The 4,355-nt window shown below is 41.3% G+C and overlaps 1 long non-coding RNA gene across 1 annotated transcript; it reads right to left on the bottom strand.

Annotated features, from left to right (window-relative positions):
- Positions 1-81: 81 nt before the first annotated feature.
- On the bottom strand, positions 82-4,180 carry LOC135565965 (uncharacterized). The gene is made up of 3 exons (XR_010461893.1): positions 4,095-4,180; positions 806-1,044; positions 82-224 (listed from the first exon to the last, which is right to left on the bottom strand). It is a non-coding gene; the product is annotated as an uncharacterized LOC135565965 (long non-coding RNA).
- Between the last annotated feature and the right edge of the window lie 175 nt (positions 4,181-4,355).

Raw genomic sequence — 4,355 nt, 5'->3', positions numbered from 1 at the left:
TGTGTGTATCCGTTCATGAACTGTCAGAAATTTTAATGTTGTGAAATTCGTCCCACAGTCAGTACAGGAATACACATCCTCTCCTGTGTGTATTTTTAGGTGTATTTTTAACTTTGATAGAATTGAGAAACTCTCCTTACAACGTGGGCAGTGGTGAGACCTCTTAGCTCTGTGATCTTCCTGCTGTTGCTCTCTGGAGGTAGAGGCTGTCTCAACATGGTCTCCTGTGTGAATAACATCAGAATAACTAGTCAGTTGGTATTGGTAAAAATAAACCTGTTATGTCAGATCAAAAAGACTGGTCCTGATTAAATGAAGATTTCATGGTAAAAACAAAAAAATATATAATTGCACAAGAGGTTCACAGACTTTCAAGCAGCACTGTATATATTTGCCACTGCTCGACTAAAAAAAGCTTGGTCAACCAACATCTATCCACCAAACAATCGACCAGTTGACTAAATGAGGTCAGCCATTTAGGCCAAAAGGGGCCAAGGGATGAATTATATGAGTCATTAATCGGTATCAGATTTTTTTGGTCCTCCAATAATCGGTATCCGCGTTGAAAAATCATAATCGGTAGACCTCTAATCAAAAGGGTTAGTAACTACAGACTCATTTCATAGAACTTCAAAACACTGGCAGTTTGTCTACTTCACTTCTTGAGTCTACTCTCTAATCACTCCAGATAACCCAGTTGTTCAGGGATGTGTGATGTCAGAATGACAGAAGTCAATCTATCAATAGACTGGTCATAACTTAAGGAGGTCTAATTTATGAAGATATAGTTAGAACCTGTTCTTACCATGAGAAACAGATTTCCCAATCTTCTCCTCCTCTTCTTCATCTTTAATGTTGACATTCAGCTCCAGTGTTTGACTGCAGTCTTCCAGCTTCACTGATGCCATCTCTGGATCCTGCAGTGCAAACTGGGCTCCACTGTCACAATCAGGACCCAGTGACTGTAGGTTTGGACTCAGTGTGGAAGGAGAGAGGCAGGCTGGGTTTGGCCTCACTGTTGATGTTACCGGCCTCAGACTTAATCTGAGTCGGCCAGTAGTAATAAAGAGACGCGGACACAAAAGTTAGTCTTGAAAGTTCTGGCACTTTCTTTATTCTAAAACGATATTATATCAGGTAGCTAAGCATTGACAACAAACCATTCAATTAATTTCAAATTAGACGAGGCTACGCGACGTAAATGCACAAAACCTATAGTAGATTTCCTAAATTCACGTACAGAGCGTTCAGAAAGTATTCAGACTCCTTGACTTCTCCACGTTTTGTTACGTTACAGCCTCATTATAAATTGATTCAATAGTTTTTTTTTCCCTCACCAATCTACAGACGATACCCCATAATGACAAAGCAAAAACATGTTTTTAGATTTTATTTCTCCAAATGTATTAAAAATTACCAACTGAAATATCACATTTACATAAGTATTCAGACCCTTTACTCAGTACTTTTTTGGAGCACCTTTGGCAGTGATTACAGCCTCGAGTCTTCTAGGGTATGACGCTACAAGCTTGGCACACCTGTATTTGGGGAGTTTCTCCCATTCTTCTCTGCATTTCCTCTCAAGCTCTGTCAGGTTGGATGGTGAGCATCGCTGAACGGCCATTTTCAGGTCTCTCCAGGGATGTTCGATCTGGTTCAAGTCAGGGGTCTGGCTGGGCCACTCAAAGACATTTAGAGACTTGTCCCAAAGCCACTCCTGCATTGTCTTGGCTGTGTGCTTAGGGCTGTTGTCCTGTTGGAAGGTGAACCTTCACCCCAGTCTGAGGTCCTTGGAAGGTTTTCATTAAGGATCTCTCTGTAATTTGCTCCATTCATCTTTCCCTCGATTCTGACTAGTCTCGAAGTCCCTGCCGCTGAAAAACATCCCCACAGCATGATGATGCCACCACCATGCTTCACTGTAGGGATGGTGTTAGGTTTTCTCCAGATGTGTTTCATCAGACCAGAGAATCTTGTTTCTCATGGTCTGAGAGTCCTTTAGGTGCCTTTTGGCAAACTCCAAGCGGGCTGTCATGTGCCTTTTACTAAGGACTGGCTTCCGTCTGGACACTGCCATAAAGTGTGGTGGAGTTCTGCAGAGATGGTTGTCCTTCTAGAAGGTTCTCCCATCTCCACAGAGGAACTCTGGAGCTCTGTCAGAATGACCATTGGGTTCTTGGTCACCTCCCCTGACCAAGGCCCTTCTACTGATTACTCAGTTTGGCCGGGGGCCAGCTCTAGGAAGAGTCAATCCTGTCTCAGAGCTCTGCGGACAAATCCTTCGACCTCATGGCTTGGTTTTGCTCTGACGTGCACTGTCAAATGTGGGACCTTATATAGACAGGTGTGTGCCTTTCCAAATCATGTCCAATCAATTGAATTTACCACAGGTGGACAACAATCAAGTTGTAGAAACATCTCAAGGATGATCAATGGAAACAGGATGCACCTGAGCTTAATGTTAAGTCTGTTAATGTTTAGGTCACCTGACCTCAATTCTGAGTCTTATAGCAAAGGGTCCGAATACTTATGTAAATAAAGAGTTTGTTATGTTTGCAAACAAATCTAAAAATCTGTTTTCACTTTGTCATTATGGCATATTGTGTGTAGATTGATGAGGAAAATGTCAATTGAATCCATTTTAGAATAAGGCTAAAGTAACAAAATGTGGAAAAGGGGAAGGGGTCTGAATACTTTCAGAATGCACTGTAAGGAACTGACAACTCGTTCTCATTCTGAGAAATAAGGTTGGCCACTTGATTTTAACATCTGAACAAAGTGGACAGGCTAACATGCTTTTCAAACAGTTGGAGACAGACAGAAGGGTGTGTTCATAACAATTCAACTGTTCAACCTTGTTATCTAGCAAATGGATCCAAATTGGCTAAACTTGAAATATAAAGATTAGCTGGCTAGTCACTAGCACGTGGGCTTGAGAGGTTTTTGAGGCCTGTGTTAATGGTGGACCTCTGTCCAGATCTGCGGACCCCCTAATTTTTGCCGTTGGGCTTCGATGGATATTGTCATTTATTGGCATAGTAACAAATCCCTAACTTGCAATACCAAAATCTAAACAACCCTCTAATTGGCAGAGAAAACATTTAGCTGTTTTAAAGCTCATTTCCTGCAATTCAATTCTAAACCTGTTTTGTGTGTTTATATACCCCCCTCCCTCTCTCTCCCCCAATATCCATCTGGACCTTTGCCACCTAGGAAATGTGTCAAAGTCCTGCAATAAGAGCTACGAAGCTAATATTTGTGTTAACTCTTGGTAATTGTTTTCTGTGGGTGTCACCCGTTTCAAAGTGCATATATGAATGCCCCAATGCAATTTTGCGTTCTAAAACCGCCAGTGTGATTTCAACAGTTTTTTTAGTTATTTTTATCTTTTCAATAAAAAAAATTAAATAGGCAAGTCAGTTAAGAACAAATTCTTATTTACAATTATGGCCTATACCATGCCAAACCTGGAGGACTGGGCCAATTGTGCGCCGCCCTATGGGACTCAATAATGAAACGAATTCATTATTGTAATTCATTTTAAATTGAGTAACAATCGAACCATGTTCAGCGTTATCTAGTCCAGACATGGCATGATAACACTTTTGTATCAGTTTGCGTGACTTTCAATGAGGGACTTTTATTTTTGAGGAGAACCGCAAATTCCACTATTGTGGCTAATCGTTATTGTAGCTATCTTCACATACGTAGGGACAAGGGTACCAGCGCTGTTTCCAGCAGATGGACGGAGACGTTGGCCACATTCCGATGGAAAGTATTATGGAAAAACATGCCTCCGATTCTAAGGAATCATGTCAGTTCTATTCAAAGCATTTCTATCTGCAACTTTCCAAAACGTTTTTGTTCTGAACATCCCCAGGCGAAACCAACTGAGCTATATACGAACCTGGAAAGCCTCACATATGAACGTGTGGTAGACTCCGCATCGTGCTTGTAAAATATTGTTTTGCACGTTCTTCACACACTCAGTTTGGCACAAAACCTTTCCCAAACGTGATAATACCTTGACGGGTGTGTTATCTAACATGTTATGTTCTTTCGATATTAGACCTTTTAAACGTGCTATTACATACCTGTAGTAATAAAGAGAAAAGGACAGCACAGTTCAGGCGTTTTCTTTATTGTAAAGAATGGTGTGCGCCTGCCGAAACTTCCTGTTCCCCGCCACTACCACAGTGTTCCTAATAGCGACATCTATTGGATTGATGGACTTACTACTTTTGTAGATGATCTTTATTTTCGGTGATTGTCAGGAGGCCAGGTCATCTGATGCAGCACTCCATCACTGTCCTTCTTGTCAAATAGCACTTACACAGCATTGTCCTGTTGTTAAT

This window comes from Oncorhynchus nerka, unplaced genomic scaffold (genome assembly GCF_034236695.1).
Source record: "Oncorhynchus nerka isolate Pitt River unplaced genomic scaffold, Oner_Uvic_2.0 unplaced_scaffold_9167, whole genome shotgun sequence".
NCBI lineage: Eukaryota > Metazoa > Chordata > Actinopteri > Salmoniformes > Salmonidae > Oncorhynchus > Oncorhynchus nerka.
The sequence above is the reverse complement of the archived record's forward strand: the minus strand, read 5'-3'. Positions and strand labels throughout refer to the sequence as shown.